The following is a 19417-nucleotide window of genomic DNA, read 5'->3' as shown; positions in this document are numbered from 1 at the left end:
TCCCTTGTTTAGGTGACATTCCTGAGCCCACCACAAAAATTCTTTTTGAATGCAAGGTAGTATTTGAATGACAGTGTCCAAATCCTGGCAGTGCTGTGTCCATACATTTTTGAGATACCATTGCAGCTTCCTCATATGCAGTTTGGCATTGGGAAGCACCAGAATACAAGATGCCATGAACCCTAAGGCTTGAAGGACTGTCCTTGCAGTCAGCCCGGACTGAAGAGATAGTTGATGGAAGTAACTGGAAAGATTCTTTTGTTTGTCCGGGGTTAAAAAGGCCATCTGGGCTGCTGTATTCAGTCTCACACCCAGAAAGCACATGTCTTGAGAGGGTACTAGACTGGACTTTATTTCGTTCACAGAATACCCTAGGCATCTTAGTACTGCTATGACATATTCCAAATGCCGTAGAAGGTCTTCCTTTTCTTGAGCCAGAATCAGGCAGTCGTCCAAATAAGGATAGATTTGAATTCCTTTTAGCCTGAAGTAAGCTATCACTGGAGCCAGAACCTTTGTGAATACTCTGGGCGCAGTAGATAAGCCAAAGGGCAATGCAGAGAACTGATAATGAGAATTTCCAGCTCGAAAACGCAGATACTTTCTGCAACTTAGTCTTATAGGCACATGAAGGTAAGCTTCCTTGAGATCTAAAGTTACCATCCAGTGATCTTTGCCCAGCAGAGGTAAAAGCTGTTGTAACGTCAACATTTTGAACTTGGGAATGTCCAGATAAGTGTTGAGGATAGATAAATCCAAAATTGGTCTCCACGTGTTCCCCTTCTTTGGTACTAGGAACAGGCGAGAATAAAATCCTAGGCCCCTTTCTGGTACAGGGACTGGCTGAATGGCCCCTATTTGGAGTAACAGAGAAATTTGCTTGTGAGCCTCTTTCCTTTGTGGAGGAGGAATGTCTGGCATGCCTTTGAAAGGGGGCAAGGTATGGAAATAAAACCTGTAACCGTGGTGAATGATATCCAAAACCCATCTGTCTTGAGTAATTAAATCCCAATTTTCTTTGAAAAGAGACAGTCTTCCTCCCAAAGGAGCTGCCAGACGAGAATGAACTGGCAGCTGAAAAGGCAGGTCATTGGGTCTGTTTACGAAAGGACTGACCCCTGCCCTCACCAGAAGTCTGAGCAGGAGAACTCCCTGTTCTAGGCCTAAAAGAACCTTGAGCTCTGCCCCTACCACGTCTAGACCTACCCCTAGACTGGGAATCATAAGCAGGATATGTCCATCCCTTAGTAGGCCAATTTCTGCTAAACTTTGGAGGCTTCACCTGCAAAAAATCTTTAACAGTCTGCATAGATTTAGCCTTGTCCTCCATTTTCTTTAAAACTGCTTCCACAGGCGAACCAAACAACACATCAGACTGTAAAGGAGCATCCAAAATCCTTGTCTTAACATGCTCAGCTAAATTCTGATCCCTCAACCAAGCGTGCCTGCAAAGAACAGAACCAGTGGCAGCCACCCTCGAGGAGGCCTGCACAGCATCAAAACCACATTGCAAAGAATGCTTACCCACTTGTTCAGACACATGAACTAAATCCAGCAACTCTTTACACTCAATACCTTCCGCCAGAGCATCCACCTTAGATTTCAAATGTGAAAGGAGATAATTTTGATATTTTAGCATGTGAAACTGACAATTCAATGCCCTCATGGCTAAAGTGGAAGAAGTATACACTTTCTTTCCCCATCTATCCAAAGCCCTTGCCTCTTTATCAGAAGGAACAGGATTTTTAACAACCAAGGCCTTAACACCCTTAGGCCCCTGAGAAACAATTTCTGGGTCTGCCCTAGGACTCTTAAAAAGATACTTATGAGCTTCAGGCACCCTATAGTACCTATCAGGTTTAACGGGGGCAGGAGGCAAAGAATCAGGGTTCAGGGAAGCCTCTGCAAAAACATCTTCCACCAAATTCAACACAGGAGGTATAGCTAAGGGCCTATGCTGGGGTAAAAACAAAAATTCCCTAAGCCTCTTCCTGGAATCAGAGAAATCTTGGCCTTCCCATTTAAAATGCTCCCTCATGGAATGCAGAGTCTCTGAAAATGAAAAATCCTCAGGAGGAGAAGCTGAAGGAGTGGAATCATCCACATCAGAATCAGAATAATGAGGAAACTCCTGCAAGTCTTCAGCCGAAGACTCAGAAGCCTCTGAACACTGTTCAAAACTCTCAAACTCAGGCTCCACCCTAGGCCTCTTATCAAGAAGGGGCATAGAACCTCTAATCATAGTAATCAAATCCTCTGCCATTTTAAGCATATGTTTCTTAGGCACAGAACCTGAAGTGCTAGGAGAAGCCCCCACTGAAGCTAAACTTGGCCTACCTCTCAAAGAAGTCTTGGAAACAGAAGGAGAGGCTCTAACTACCTTAGGAAGAGAGGGAAGAACAGTTACCTGAGAAGCCCCCTCAGCCTGGCCTACCTCCTGAGAGGGCACATCCTGTAACAGTAAAGTCTCTGCCTGAGACTCCACAGAAACTCCTGGCAAAACTTCTGGCTCCACTGAGCCTTCTAAAGAACCGACGTCCGGGACTGCCGGTTCTTCAACCCTAGGCTTTGCTGCTTTGTCCTTGCGCTTTTTGGAAGCGGCGCGGAGCATCCGGCGGCATTTTATAATTACAACGCTTCCCAAACACTAACCTGGCACAGTCTAACCTTCTCTTAATAGTGCGTTTGTTAAATCTAGCACAAGAGCGGCATCCAACAACGCCGCGCTCAGGCCCTAAACAAGGTATACACAAAGTATGGTAATCCCTATGAGGTATCTGTTTCCCACAAGAAATACAGTTATTCACTTTTTCTGACATCCGGTTAAATACTGAGGCAAGAAAAAACCAAAATGTTCCCCAACGGGGTACTTAGCCAACTTTGATTCGGTCTGAAACTCCGACTTCAGAAAATTTCAGAACGCCAACCTGCACTCGCAAAACTGCTTCTGCATCGGACCATGCGGCAAAAAAGACTGAGGATATGACGTCGGTCATGCGCATTAGTACCCTGACGTCCTGACATCAGTCTAATGCGCCTTGACCGACGTCAGCCATATACTTTGGTATTCGGGCCGACTGGACAGCGGACTACCCAATGGTTAGGACTGCAGCAATGTGGAATGAAGAACATCTAGCCAAGCCTTCTTGCCCAGCATGGGAAGAAGTTGCTGTAGTGTCAACATTTTGAATTTCGGAACATCCAGGTAAGTGTTTAGAGTAGAGAGGTCCAGTATGGGTCTCCAGGCTTTGTCCTTTCTGGGGACCAAGAAAAGTCTTGAGAAAAATCCTTGTCCTTTTTCCTGTTGTGGCACTTTTTGAATAGCTCTCATGTCCATGAGGGCTGTGATTTGTTTTTGTGCCTCTGCCCACTGATTTTGTGGCAGGTCTGGCATTCCTTTTGGCCTTGGTAGAGTGTGAAAGTGGAAACCTGAAACCTTGAGACAATATCCAGAACCCATTTGTCTTGGGTGATTATATGCCAATTTTGTGAAAAAAGAGCTAGTTTTCCCCCTAAGGGAGCTGCCAAAAGGTAAGTACTTGGCATGTGAAGGGGGAAGTCATTGGGACTGTTTCCTATACGGTTTTGACTTGTCTTCTCCTCCTTTTGGGGTTGAAGCACCCCCACTGTCGTGGTCTGTAAGAGCCTTGGGGCTGAGATCTGCCTCTTGGGCACCTGTATCTGCCTCTTTGTGGTCTGTCTGACACTGGAAAGGACGAATTTTTAGAAGGCCAATTTCTGCTGAATCGAGGTGGCTGTACCTGTAAGAAATCCTTCACTGTTTGCATAGATTTTGCCTTATCCTCCACTTTCTTTAATACCTCTTCTGCTTTAACACCAAACAAAATATCATGCTGTAAAGGAGCATCCAATAATTTTGCCTTAACATGATCAGGTAAACCTTGATCTTTTAACCAAGCATGCCTTCGAATCACAGATCTAGTAACTGCTGCTCTACAAGAAGCCTCTAATGAATCAAAACCACATTGCAGAATATGTTTTCCCACTTGTTCAGCTGCATGCAATAAATCCTGCATTTCCTTATAGTCAGGACTTTCTGAGCTTGTAAGCATTTTCTGTTTTAACAGAGACATAAGTATTGTTGGTATTTAAGCATGTGGAACTGGCAATTTAAAGCCCTTACTGCTAAAGGTGCAGAAGTGTAAACTTTCTTTCCCCATCTATCTAATGCTCTAGAATCCCTGTCAGAGGGAACTGGATTTTTAGCAGTGGAAGCCTTTACCCCTTTGGGACCCTGGGAAACTGTTTCTGGGTCAGCAGCAGAGTTTTTATAAAAAAATGTGTGAGAGTCAGGGACTCTGTAGTACCTATCTGGCTTCACTGGTGCTGGGGGCAAAGAATCAGGGGTTAAACTGGATTCAGAGAACACATCATCCACAATATCTAACACAGGCGGAATAGCCAGGGGCCTATGCTGAGGCAATAAAAGAAAATCTCTGAGCCTTTTCTTGTATTCTGAATAATCCTGGCTCTGCCAATGGAAATGCTCCCTCATGGTATGTAAAGTTTCCCCAAAAGAGTAATCCTCAGGAGGAGAGGCTGAAGGGATTGATTCTTCAGCATCAGAGTCCTCATAGGGGGGTAAAGAGTATCCCTGGTCTGAAGAGGAATCGGAGGAAATGGAAACCTGGTCAGAGGAATCATAGTCTGTATCCTGCCGAGGCCTTTTATTAGGAGGGGGATGGGAACCCCTGATCAGAGTAATTAGGTCTTCGGCCATTTTGAGCATCTGTTTTTTAGGCATGGAGGCCTGTCCAGGTGAATGCTGTACTTGTTTCTTTGTCTTTAATGGACTTTTAGACTGGGTTGTTGTTTTGATGGTAAGCTGTGAAGGTCTGAAAACACCCTCAGAAGCCGATGCCTGCTCAGCGGCTCCGGACCCATCTGAGGGGTTAATTTCCATAGGCCAAATACCTTGAGTTTGCAGAGGCCTAGTGATCTCCACGTGGGAGTCGGAGGCAGCCTGTGGCTCTGAGGTAGCGGGTGTCAGGGGCTGCGAAAGCGCCTCACTGAGAACCGGCGACTGGCCTAGAAAGAGGCTTCATCATCAGTTTTGGACCTCAGATGCCTTTCCTTGTCTTTGCATTTTTTGTGTATTCCGGTCGTCAGTTGTTCAGACAGCATGGTATAATTGAACCTTCGGCCAAAATAATGGCGTGCAAAATCAAACCGACATTTAATAGTGCGCTTGTTAAATCTAGCACAAAACCGACAACTAGTGACGTCGTGGTCTGGGCCTAGGCATGGAATACAGAAAGAATGAAAATCCTTATGAGGTATTTGCTTCCCACAAGAAATGCAATTATTAACTTTTACTGACATCGGTCTGAGGCAAGAAAAACTTTCCCCAACGGGGTACTTAGCTTTATTGAAGACTTCGGTTCTGAAATTCGAATTCGAAAATCTCAGGAGTCGGCCGACCGGCACTTGCGAACTGCTTTTGCTTCGGGCACTGCGCAGCAAGAAAGCCTGAAGAAAATGTTGTTGGTTGCATCATATATACCCCTGGCACACTGACGTCAGGGAAGAAGCGGCATCAACCGACGCCGGACCCAGACTTTGGATCTCTGGCCAACTGCGGGACCACCTGACGGCAGGATAACCCAAGTGTAATGACTGCAGCAGTGAAACACGAACATCGGAGCTGAGAGGAAGTTGGCCTGGTAACACAGCAGGTAGTTTGGAAGGAGGACCCACTGGATCGAAGTGTTCCAGGGATCTTTTCCTTCCCTTTTCTTTCTCTCTCTCTCTGTTTCCTAGACTCTCTTTCCCTAGGTCTGTGATCAGGATGGTGAGCCCTGGCCTGGGAGTGAGGGGAAGACACAATGGCTGAGGGAGTTGCGGTCACAGCCATGAACACAGAAACAGTAGGTGAGGAGGCGGCCGCCTCTGTAGAAGGGAGAAGCCCCTTTAAAATCAGCTTGGCCCTGCGGTCTTTCAGGGCCCTGGGGTTAAACCCTGCACATATGGAGCTGTCAGAGGACAAGTGTGCTGCCCCCAAACATACAACATAGAGTGTGGCCAGCCGCCGGTGACAACTTATGGCTACACACTGTGCACTTTCTGAAGATCAACTTCTGCTGATGAGACATCATGCAGCCCAAAAGGTACAAGGTACCAAAGGCAGGAAATAACCAACCCCAACACACACACACACACACACACACACACACACACACACACACACACACACACACACACACACAACAAATACAAGGCGGGAAAAGGAAAGAAGGCATACACTAAACTACACTACAACCAAACACACTACTATAAAACTTTCTTTTTTTTTTATTAAACGGAGAAAGCAAGGGGAGGTTAAGCAAAGAAAGGGGACAAAGATCTACCTAAAAACTAAGCACACACACTCAGGAAAAACCCCCCGAAAAGTACAGCTGTGTACACTTATCATAAATGTAGATGTTCGAATGTATTCACTGTTGCAGTCGAGTATATTCAATGTTGCAGTCATCACATTTGTATGTATGTATGAATTCTTGAAGGGACTTGGCCAGTAACTGTGTGTATTATTGTCTGAAATTGAAGCCGCATGATTTTGATGTTGTCTACTATGTTTTATCTATGTTTTCAACCGTACTGAAAACTGCATATTATACTTATCGCTAAATGTTTCTATTGTTCCTAATGTATTTGTACTCCGCTTTCTGAAGCTTTTCTTCCCGGGCCTCCGCTATAGACATATATCCAGTCAGACTTTCCTGGTAAACCAATGTAAAATTAAAATCAATAAATAAAATAAATAAATCCCTGCGAGGGTAGCCCTCAGTTGGCCCGAATACCAGAGGCTTAGTATTTCTGCGTCAGTTGCTGTTGCTTCAAGACTTAGACGTCAGATCGTCAGTAGTATAAAGTAAGGCAGCCAACGGCATTACATCAGTTTTTCTTGCCCTGTCAGAAGCCTCCAAGTGGGAGCCAGGATATGGTGGAAGAACCCCACCAATAGAAAGTAAATACCAAAAAGTTCCTTGTAAAGAGAAAGAGAGAAGGGGGATGGAGGGAGGGAAACCAGGACTGCAACAGTGAATACACTCGAACATCTACATTTATGGTAAATGTACACAACTGTGCTATGTTTCTTCTTGTTTCACTGTTGCAGTCATCACATTTGGGTTGATTCCCAAAGCTGAAGAAAAGGGTGGAGGCAGTCAAGAAGACTGGGGGCAAGCTAGGATGCCCTTCAAGACTGCACTGGCAAAGCCTGCCCTGGATTTGGAGAAGACAGGCAGGTGGTACAGCTTGGTGAAGATATGAACAGATGTCCATGTTGCAGCCTCCAGGATATCCGAGGTGGGGACTCTTCTGAGGAAAGCTGTAGATGTGCAGGTTGCTCTGGTAGAGTGAGTCTTGACCCCCTTAGGGGAAAGTATACCGTTGTTGCTTGTAGCAGAAATGGATGCAGTGTGCTATCAATTTGGAAGTGGTTTGTTCAAATATGGCTTTGCCCTCCGCTCATGCGGCAAAGCTAACAACTGGTCAGTTTTTCTAAATGATTTAGTCCTGTTTAGATAGAATCTGAGCTGTCTGAGCACATCTAGAGAGTGCAGTATCCTTTCCTCCTTGTTTTGCGGGTTAGGGAAAAAGGTGGGCAAATGAATGGATTGGTTGAGAGCCACACTGGACACCACTTTTGGCATGAAGGATGGGTTAGTCCTGAGGGAGACCCTGTCAGCATGGAAAATGATGAAGGTCTCTACTGCCATTAGTGCTTGTAGCTCGGATACTCTTCTTGCTGAAGTGATGGCCAGAAGCAAGGCTGTCTTCCATGAGAGAAACTTTAACTCTGCTGAAGCTGCTGGTTCAATGGGGCAGGGTGAGCTTTTCCAACACAAAGTTTAGGTCCCAAGCTGGGGTAAGTGCTCTTCTGGGTGGCCTCAAGTTGCTAGCCCCTCTTAGGAACTGTTTGATGAGTTGGTGTGATAAAAGAGGTTGCTCATTGTTGAAATTAGCAGAGATAGCAAAAGCATGAATTTTAACAGAGGAAAAGGATAGACCACTGTGTAGTAGGTCAGCTAGGTAATCCAGGATGAGAGGTAGGGAGGGCTGTGCCGTATTAGCTCCCATAGCCTGGATCCAGGTGCAGAACCTTTTCCATTTGCCAGCATAAGATTTTCTAGTGCTAGGGTATCTGGCCTGACATATAACATCTAGAACTTGTTTACTGAGATTAGCAGCTGGTACAGTGGTCAGGGAATAAGCCAGGCTGCCAAATTGAGGGTCGCAATTGGGGATGCATGAATTCTCCTTCCCTCTGGGTCAGGGATGCTGGGATCTGAGAGAGGTGCCATGGTGGCAGAGGGGACAGGCTGTGCAGCAGTGGACACCAGTGCTAGTGTGGCCAGTCTGGGGCAATCAGGATTGTCCTCGGGTTTTCCTCCCTTATTTTGAGAAGTACCCTGGTAATGAGAGGTAGTGGGGGAAATGCATAGACCGAGAGGTTGAACCACTGGAAGGATAGAGCATCCACTTTCCAGGCCCTGCAGTGAGGTTCCCTGGTGCAATACTTGCTGAGCTAATGGATGGAGTGGGAAGTAAAGAGGTCGACCTTCGGGTTGCCCCATTTCGGAGTTATAAGGGTGAAGGTTCTTTTGTCTAGCTGCTGCTCGTGTGGGTCCGGAAGATTTCTGCTAAAAGTTGTCTGCCAGAGAGTTTAGAGAGCCTGACAGGAATTGTGCTAACAGGTGCAGTTGCATGGCTGAGGTTGTGTGCCAAAGGGTCATGGCGAGCCTGCATAGTGAGTAGGAGGGAGTCCCTCCCTGCTTTGTGATAGACCACATCACAGTGGTGGTGTCTGTTTTGATCAGTAGAGCCCCTGGGGAGAGAAGGGTTCTAAAAGCTGTCAATGTGTGCTGGACAGCTAAAGTGCAGTTGTGTACACTTTACCATAAATGTAGATGTTCGAGTTTATTCTCTGTTGCAGTCATCACACTTGGGTTATCTGCTTGTAGTAGCCCTCAGTCAGCCTGCATAACAAAGTCTTGGGTCCTGCATCGGTTGCTGTCCCTTCTTCCGTGACATCAGGAGTATAAAAATGCAGCAGACACCATTACATCAGTTTTTCTTGCCCCAGATGTCAGGTACCCTCCACTGGGAAGTAATTAAATCTATAAATATACAAGGTTATACCTCCAACAAAAAAGCAAATACACCAAAAAGCTTTTGAGCACAGTAAAGGAGAGTAGAGGTATAGCCAAAAGAAGTAAAAGGGCTAGAGGGAGGGTAACCAGGACTGCAACAGTGAATACACTCGAACATCTACATTTATGGTAAGTGTACACAACTGTACTATGTTCTTCGTGTTTCACTGTCGCAGTCATTACATTTGGGTAGTATCCCAAAGCTAAGGATGGGAGGAGGAATTTAGATAGCATTAGGACCAGCTATAAGGCCCTGCAAGACTGCAGTGGCAAAGCCAGCTCTGGATTTAGAGAAAATTGGCAGATGGTAAAGCTTGGTGAAAGTATGTACAGAACTCCAGGTAGCAGCTTCTAGGATGTCCCTGGTAGGGACGCCTCTGAGAAAGGTTGTAGAGGTAGATGCAGCCCTGGTTGAGTGGGGTCTGATCCCCTGTGGGATAGGTTTTCCATGGTACTAGTAACAGAAATGAATACAATGGCCTATCCATTTGGAAATGGTTTGCTTTGAAATAGCCTTGCCCTCTGCCCCTGCAGCAAATGCCATCAGCAGTTGTTCAGATTTCCTTTGAGGTTTAGGCCTGTCCAAGTAGAATCTAAGTTGTCTCTGCAAATCTAAGGAGTGCAGAATCCGTTCCCCTTTGTTCTGTGGAATAGGAAAGAAGGTTGGCAAATGAATGGACTGATTAAGTGCCACACTGGATACCACCTTGGGCACGAAGGAGGGATTGGTCCTGAGGGACACCCTGTCCGCATGAAAGATGATGAAAGGCTCCACTGCCATAAGGGCCTGTAATTCAGATACCCTTCTTGCTGAAGTGATTGCTAAAAGGAAAGCTGTTTTCCAAGAAAGGAATTTTAAGTCTGCAGTAGCAGCTGGCTCAAAAGGAGGAAGAGTAAGTTTCTCCAATACAAAGTTAAGGTCCCAGACTGGAGTTGGAGCTCTCCTGGGTGGGCGTAAATGTTTGGCCCCTCTGAGGAACTGCTTGAGCAGTGGATGAGAGAAGAGGGGTGGGGTTCTGTGTTATAATGAGCTGAAATGGCGGAGGCATGAATTTTGATGGGAGGAGAAAGACAGGCCCTTGTGAAGCATCTCAGTTAAGTATTGTAAAAGCTGAGGTAAATTGGGCACTGCTGTGCTCATACTTTGAGATTGTTTCCAGGCACAGAATCTTTTCCATTTTTCAGCATAAGATATTCTAGTACTAGGCCTCCTTGCCTCTAAAATGATATCCATCACTGGTTTACTGAGGGATGGTAAAGGAGAGATTAGGTAATTAGCCAGGCTGCTAGGTTCAGTGTTTGAAGCTGAGGGTGCAAAATCTGGTTCTCCTGCTGAGACAATAGGGTAGGAGTTAGAGGCAGGTGCCATGGGGCCAACAGTAACACACTGCGCAAGAGGGGGTACCAGAGTTGATGTGGCCAGTCTGGTGCAGTCAAAATAGTCCTTAGTTTGTCTTGTTTTATCTTTAGCAGTACTTTGGAGAGCAGAGGCGGAGGAGGAAAGGCATAGACTGATAGGTTTTTCCAGCTGAAGGACAGAGCATCAACTTTCCAAGCTTGTTTGTGGGGAGTCCTTGTGCAAAATTTGTCCAATTGATAGTTCTGGGGGGAGGCAGACAGGTCTATATCTGGGCTCCCCCATTTGCTTGTCAACATCTTGAAAATCCTTGGTTCCAGTTTCCACTTGTGTGGGTCAATGAGTTTTCTGCTTAGTTCATCTGCCAGTGTATTTAGTTTTCCTGGCAGGAATTGAGCTTGTAGATGCACTTGGTAGTTCAGGGCTGTGTTCCACAATGCCATGGCTAGTCTGCAGAGGGGGTAAGCATGTGTACCCCCCTGCTTATGTACACACAGCAGTGGTGTTGTCCGTCTTTACCATTAATTGTCCTGGAAGAATGTGGCCCTTGAAGGCTGTCAGAGCATTCTGTACAGCTAACATTTCTTTTTGATTGATATGCAGGTGCATTTGACTTGGGTTCCATTTGCCCTGAATACACTTCCCTGCCAGGTGAGCCCCCAATGCATAGTCTGATGCATCTGTTGTTAGGGTTTGGGCAGCAGGGGGTAGTGTGCATGGTAGTCCCTTGTTCTGGTGACAGGCCTCTGCCCACCAAAGGAACCCTAGGCGTAGGCAAGGTATGATAGGAATCATTGGTGCTAGATCCTGAGAATGTTGACACCATAGGCTTTTTAGATACCACTGTAGTTTCCTCATATGCAGTTTTGCATATGGAATTAGAAGAATGCAGGAGGCCATGAACCCCAAAGGCTTGTAGTATTTGCCTTGCAGATAAGCACGGTTTACTTGTTTGAAGTAGGTTGTCAAATGAATGCGTTTCTCTGGCATGAGGTAAGCCATCTGGGAAGTTGTATTCAAGCTTGCTCTCAGGCATATAATTTGTTGACGGGTACCAGGTGTGATTTCTTTTCGTTTATGGTGTACCCCAGACAAGTTAGAACCCTTTGTACAAAGGCCAGATGATTCAAAAGTATGTTCTGACTTTCTGCCTGAATTAGACAATCATCCAGGTATGGGTAGATTTGAATATTTCTTTGCCTGTAGAATGCAATGACTGGAGCTAGGCACTTTGTGAATACCCTGGGCACAGTAGATAAGCCAAAGGCAGTGCAGAGAAATGATAGTGCGTGTAGCCTGCTTTGAAGCGTAGGTATCTTCTGCAAGAGTCCCTGATTGGGATGTGCAGGTATGCTTCCTTTAGATCTAGTGGTTCCAACCAGGTGTTTTTGCCTAGCATAGGGAGCAACTGGTGAAGAGCCAGCATCCTGAATTTTGGAATCACCAAAAAGGTGTTTAGAGTAGACAGGTCCAGGATAGGACGCCATGAATTGTCTTTTCTGGGTACCAGGAAAAGTCTAGAGTAGAAACCTTGTCCCTTTTCCTCTTCTGGTACCAATTGAATAGCCCCCATGCTTAAGAGAGAAAGTACTTGCTTTTGGGCCTCTGCCCACTTATTTGGGGGTAGATCTAGCCACCCTCTTGGTGTTGGTAACGTGTGGAAGTGAAATCTGTATCTCTGGGACACTATATTTAAAACCTATTTGTCCTGGGTAATGAGTTCCCAGTTCTTTGCATGAAGAACAATCTTTCCCCCCCAAAGGGCAGTCAGTTGAGAAGTGCTTGGAAGTTTTAAAAAGAAGTCATTGTGACAGTTTACCATAATGGGGAGTTTTACTACTCCCAGATTTGGAAGTGGAGGCCCCCCCCCCCACTGCTTAGTCATGTGCGTACCCTGGGACTGAAGCCTGGGAGTTCTGCTGGATCTGGGTTTGGACTGAGAAGATCTGGAAGAGGCAAGAAAGGACCAGTTCTTGTAAGGCCAATGCCTACTAAATCTTGGAGGTTGTACTTGTAAAAAATCTTTAACAGTTTGCATAGATTTAGCTTTTTCCTCCATCTTTTTAAGAACTTCTGCGCCTTGTTGCCAAACAGGTGGTCCTGGTTTAAGGGAGCATGCAGTAATTTTGCTTTAACATGATCTGGCAAGGATTGCTCCTTAAGCCAAGCATGCCTTCTAAGTACAGACCAAGTTACAGCAGCCCTGCAAGATGCTCTAGAGAACACATTGCAAAGTATGTTTTCCAACTTGTTCAGATGAATGCATTAAATCCTGTAATTCTTTATTTTCAGCACAATCAGGAATCAACATAATTTTCTGTTTAAGCAATCCAATAATATGCTGCTGATACTTTAACATATGAAACTGACAGTTTAAAGCCCTAATGGCCATGGTTGCAGAAGTATAAACCTTCTTACCCCATCTATCCAGCGCCCTGGAGTCTCTATCAGAAGGGATAGGATTTTAAGCAGTAGAAGCCTTAATGTCCTTGGACCCCTGTGAAATAGTCTCTGGATCCGCAAAATGATTTTTTAAAAAGGAACCTGTGTGACTCAGGGACCCTGTAGTATCTGTCAGGTTTTCTGGGAGCAGGAGGCAAGGAATCAGGGGCCAAACTAGATTCTGAAAAAGCATCATTAACAATGTCTAGTACAGGAGGAATAGCTAAAGGTGTATGCTGAGGTAGGAGTAAGAAATCCCTAAGCCTCTTTTTTTGAATAAGAAAAATCCTGGCTTTCCCAGTGGAAATACTCCCTTAGAGTCTGTAAAGTTTCCCCAAAAGAAAAATCCTCTGGAGGAGAAACAGAGGAAATGGAATCCTCTGCATTAGAATCCTCATAAATAGATAAGGGCAAATGCAAATCATCAGAAGAATCAGAAAAAACAAACAACTTCAGTCCTAGGCCTCTTAGAAAGGGGGGGTTGGCTACCCCTGGCCTTTGGCTACCCCTGGCTCTCCCACTGGCCCTTGTTTTCAATTAAGGAATTCCCAATATTATTCTAGCATGTCCAAAGGTCAGTTGTCAATCTCCTCTCCGGTCCAGCTGGTGAATCTGGGAATCTTGAGGCAATGTTATAACTGCCTCATGTACACAGACAACCCTCTCCTCCTCCCACATAACACAAATACTTGCGAGAGATGCAGCTATTTAGCCAAACTGGAGGCTGAGCTCTCTCAACTCAGGACTGGCAAGACCAGACAGGAGGAGAAGGCAACTACACACACCACAAAACCAGCCTCACATAATGCTACCACTCCACTGAATCAAACACATAAACACACAAAGACATACTCGGAGGCTCTGAGTAAAATTTACCTAAACAGCAGAGGCCTCCAAAGCAGACACCCAAACAACTGCTACCTCAAGACACCCCACAAGCAACACATAAACCACAAAAGCAGTGTGCAAAGCAGTCACAGCCCTTAAGGCCAAATACAACACCAAACATACTTGTCATAGGTGACTCCATAGTCAGACACACTGACGTCCCACTCACCAGGCTGAACAAGGAGAGGGTCACAGTAAGCTGCCTATCGGGCGCTAGAATCCGCCACATAACACAAGCACTCGGGTCACTCCACGGCAAGTACAAATATGACACAGTCATTGTCCATGCTGGTGTGAACGACCTGAGACGCACCTCCCTGGACTACATGAAAAGAGACATAGAGGAGCTCTCTGATTATGTAGCCCAGGCAGGTATGACCCTAACCCTGAGCAGTATCCTTCCTTCACCAAGAATGATGCCACAATATAGAGACAAGATGATCAGCTTTAACAATTGGCTTAATGTCTGGTGTCATTCAAAGGGGATCCAGTGTCTGTCTGCCTGGGATGACATGCTTGACAAGCCACGCTGCTTCGCAAGGGACGGCTTGCACCTGTCACCCTGGGATTCGGATATTGGCTAAGGCTCTTGCCACCCCATAGTGCCTTTTTAGGCAAGGCTCAAATTCTAAACCTACCACCCTAGAAAACAAAAATGGGAAGAAACTGAGGGTAATTCTGCTCAATGCCAGAAGTCTAAATCTCAAAATGCACGCATTCGAGGCCCTTCTCAGTATGGAGAACATCGATGTCTGTGCTGTAACTGAAACCTGGTTCAAGGCTCCTGAGAGCACCCGGCACTATTAGGTTTTACCTCATATCATGCGTTCGGCCCCAAAACCCGGACCACACCACAAAAGGAGGGGTGTATCCATATTCATAAAGGATACCCACACCTCCAGGTTGGTGGCAACGCACTAAGCTCGGAAACCATCCAGGTGCAACTAACCATAGGCAAAACTGCTCTACAAATTGTAGCATGCTACAGGCCACCCTCTCAAACTCAGGAACCCCACACAGCCTTCCTGAAGACACTGGAGGGTATAAATGTATCTCCAAACACCATCATATTGGGTGACTTCAACTACCCAAATATAGACTGGGAACATTACTCAAGCCCTAACTTTCTAGCCCAACGGTTCCTGGAGTTCATAAATTCAAATGCCATGGAACAGCTAGTCACTGTTCACACGAGGAGAAAATATACTAGATCTCATTGTCACAAACATGGGGACAAAATGCTCCACACCGGAAGTATATCCCTCATTGGTGAGATCTGATCATAAACTAATCTCACTGGAAATCCACATCCCCCGCCCCAACAAAAAAGACCATAGTGAGGAACTTCTCTAAAGCAAACTTCACACTACTCAAGACTGGTGTGGTATCCTTCAAGGCCCCTGAGCCAGAGGAAACCACAACCCAAGCTGCGGAAGCCCTTACAAATGCCTTCTATGAACACCTCCAGGACTGCATGGATCAGGCAATCCCAAATAAAACCAAGACTCTTTCCACAAAGGGCAAGCGTCCAGTCTGGTGGACCCCAGCCATTAACAAACTTTACAATAAGAGGAGAAAGCTATTACATGATAGAACAAAATCCATAAAAGGAAGTCACCCCTGATCATTATTAGTAAAAAAATACGAGCACTCATAAAATCAACTAAGGCCAATTTTGAGAGAAAAATTGCCATGGATTCAAAGGACAATCATAAGGCCTTTTTCAGCTATGTTAGGAACCTGGGTGGAAACTCCCAGATATACTCAGAATTAGTCCAAAATGATACAAAAATCACTGAACCCACAGACATTGCCAACATACTGGCAGACAGGTTCAGTGCAAACTTCACCCCCCTCTTCCCCCTAAAGGAGAGATAACTATCCCAGCCAAGTGTAGCCTCCCGGACATCTCAAATGCGCAGGTGAAAGCTGCTCTCTCTAAAGCTAAAAACACAGCATATATGGGACTGGATGGTGTCCCCGGCTGTGTGCTACACGAGCTAAATGAGGAATTAAACCCGCACATAAGGCAGCTGTTTAATCTCAGCCTTACCACAGGATACGTGCCCAAGGAGTGGCGACGGCAACTGTGGTCCCACTCCACAAAGGCGGCCTCACGGACCCTGGTAATTACAGCCCCATAAGCTTAACAAGTCTAGTCTGCAAAGCTATGGAGAGGATCATAATGGAGCTCATAAACAAAGATATAGGGGACTTGCAGACATTGGACCCGACCCAGTTTGGCTTTGTCAAGGGAAGATCATGCCTTTTGAACTTGGTCGACTTCTTCGAAACAGTCACCAAGGCCATTGATGAGGGAAAGGCAGTCCATACAGCCTACCTTGACCTTGCAAAGGCTTTCGACACAATATCCCACTCGGGTATTGTAGAAAAACTTACCAGCTTAAATGTAAACCCATATGTCACAAGATGGGTTGCAAACTGGCTTAAGGACAGAACCCACAGGGTTAGAGTTGCTGGCGCTGTGCCAGACTCCAAGCCGGTCACAAGTGGTGTCCCACAGGGCTCGGTCCTTGGCCCCCTATTGTTTGGCATCTACTTCTCAGAAGTACAGGCCAACATGGGAGGACTTTGGCTGACGCAGACGACTGCAAACTGGGCGCCATAGTGGAAAGTGCATCGGACACGGATATCCTTCAGAAGGGACTCACGGAAACAGAGAGCTGGTGCCAGAGCCATGGCCTGAAGTTAAACGCCAAAAAATGTATAGTCATACCCTTCGGGAAAAACAAGGTAACCCCAAGCTACCATATAGGTGGCAATCCACTAAGCACAGAAGAGGTTATCAGGGACCTGGGGACCCAGGTTGACAGTGGCCTTTCTTTTGACACTCACATTGCTAAAGTGGTTAGAAAGACCTTCTACATTGCCCACCTGATCATGAAAGGATTCACATCCAGATCTAGTGAGGTCATTGTTCCCCTGTACTCTTCACTTATCAGACCAATGATCGAGTACAATGCCCCATTCGGGATGTATCTCACCCGACATCTGCAGCAATTGGAGAGACCCCAAAAGTTCCTCACCAAAAGGATAAAGGGACTCCAAAATCTGTCATATGCTGCCAGATTGAAGAAACTCCAGCTCTATTCAGTCGCATACAGTCTGCTCAGAGGTGACCTGTGCCTGACATACAAGGCCATGTCCAACCCGGAATTAATGGACATGCCCCACCTCAAAAAGTCCAAATCCACCAAAACCACTAGAGCAAGCGACTTAAACCTTAGCACGGCTATAAATAGGACGTGCTGGAGGGATAGATTTATCACTCAGAGACTCCCTATGCTGTGGAATAAAATCCCGGTCCATGTGAGGCAGAGCACCTCGCTGACTCTGTTCAAGAGAAATCTAGACCTGTGGATGGGAGATCGTAGGTTTACCCCGGGAATCATCTCTGTGTCACTGCTGGACAGAGGCACAACAAACTAATGGGCACAGTATTTTTTCATATAAGGGGTGGCGTAAGCCACAAAAATTTGGGCTAGGCTTATAAATGCCTTAGGGCAGACAGCCTAGTATAAACCTATGAACCTATGAACCTATGATTAGAGTTATTAGATCTTCAGCCATTCATAGCATTTGTTTTTTTAGGCATAGAGGCCTGAGCATGTCACCTGGGCGTCGTTTTTTTAGGCATGGTTCGAGATTTAGGCCTAAGTGAAGAAGGAGGCGTCGGTTTAATGTGCAAGTCAGTAGGCCTGAAGCTGGTGCCTGCACAGCGGCTCCAGACCCATCCAAGGTACAGACATCTGGGGGTTCCATAGCTGAAGCATCTTGTGGCATACTGGACTCCCAATGGGTCTCAGTAGAGGCCTGCGAATCAGAAGTAGCGGGTATCAGGGGCTTCAAAAGCACCTCACTGAGTACCGGCGAATTGGTGACTGGCTTAGGAGAAGCATCGTCGGCAGTTTTGTACCTTGGCGGCCTGTCTCTGTCTTTATCTTTGAGTTTTTTCGGAATCCCGGTAGTCGGATGGCTAATCGACGATATTTCTGCATAATTAAACAGAGAACTGAAATATTTAGAGGCGAAAATATATCGACGACGGATAGTGCGCTGATTAAATAAAGCACAAAAGTGACAGCAAGGTACGTCGTGGTCAGGGCCTAGGCAAGGAGTACAGTACGAATGAAAATCTTTATGAGGTATTTGCTTTCCACAAGTAATGCAATTATTAACTTTTACTGACATCAGTAAGGAGCAAGAAAAAGTTTCCCCAACGGGGTACTTAGCTTTAGTTGAAGACTTTGGTTCTGAAACTCGAAAAAGAAAATTTCAGGAGTCGGCCGACCGGCACTCGCGAACTGCTTCTGCTTCGGGCACCGCACGGCAAGAAAGATTGATGTAATGGTGTCGGCTGCATGTTTTATACCCCTGACGTCCTGATGTCATGGAAGAAGGGACAGCAACCGATGCAGGATCCAAGACTTTGTTAACCAGGCCGACTGAGGGCTACCTGCAAGCAGATAACCCAAATGTAATGACTGCAACAGTGAAACACGAAGAACATCAAAGTCTGAAGTGACAACACTTAAAAGGAGGGCAGCTTCAAAAAAAGTATTTAGATGAGAGAGGTCTAGAACTGGTCTCCAAGTACCCTCTTTTCTGGGTACTAGAAACATCCTGGAGTAACCACCCCCCCCCCCCATTTAGGACACAGGCACTCGAACAGTACCCCGAGTCAAAATGTTCTAAAGCACTTCTGGAAAGAAGGAGAGCTGTTCCTGCAGGGGTAAAGGAATACCCATAAAAGGGGGAAGGGATTTTTAAACCATGAAATAACCCTGACAAATAATGGACAGGACCCAGGAATCCTGAGTTATTTGCAGCCAAGCGGGAGGAAAGAGACAGAGAGAGAGGCAAAGAGAAAGTGGAAATTGACTGGGAAAATTAAGATGGTCAGCACCTGGCTTATTTGGAAAAGGAGATTTCTGAAGCACTGAAGTTTGAGTAGCCTTAGAAGGAGCCCGCTTGCCACCTTTTTTGCCCGTAGGAGGAGGGCAACATTGCCTGTAAAAAAGGCTGGCTTATAGGGATAGTTCCTCTGAAGTTTAGGTACAGCAGAAACAAACACACGTTTCAGTTCCTGTAAAGCCTTGCCCTTATCTGAAGGGACTTAAACATATCAGCAGCAGCTTCACCACATAAGTGTTTATTATCAAGAGGGGCATTCATCAACTTAGCCTTAATATCATCAGGCAAAGGTTGAAGCCGAAGCCAAAAATACTTCTTCACCACTGACCCAAAAGCAGCAGCCCTAGAGGAAGCATCTGCTGCATCATAACTACACTTGACAGAATGATGAGCCACCTGGGAGGAGGTCCCGAACAGGGAAAGAGCAGAAGTTCTATCCTCAGAGTCTGGAAGATCAGAAATAACATGACGAGCCTGGGGTAAGAGAGCCTGCAAGTACCTGGACAAATGGGTATGATAATTAACAGCCCTAAAAGCCAAGGTAGCAGAGGTGTAAACCTTCTTGCCTACCCTTTCCATGGTCCTGCTATCTTAATCAGAGGGCAATAACTTGGCAGAA

At 45.9% G+C, this 19417-nt stretch overlaps 1 protein-coding gene across 2 annotated transcripts in view; it reads right to left on the bottom strand.

Annotated features, from left to right (window-relative positions):
- The window catches only part of CUL1 (cullin 1), a 3347782-nt gene that overhangs the window by 570782 nt on the left and 2757583 nt on the right, over positions 1-19417 (bottom strand). The window lies entirely within an intron of this gene.

Source organism: Protopterus annectens, chromosome 3.part0 (assembly GCF_019279795.1).
Source record: "Protopterus annectens isolate FY-2018-M chromosome 3.part0, PAN1.0, whole genome shotgun sequence".
NCBI lineage: Eukaryota > Metazoa > Chordata > Ceratodontiformes > Protopteridae > Protopterus > Protopterus annectens.
Note: the sequence above shows the minus strand (reverse complement) of the source record. Positions and strands in the feature narration are given on the sequence as shown.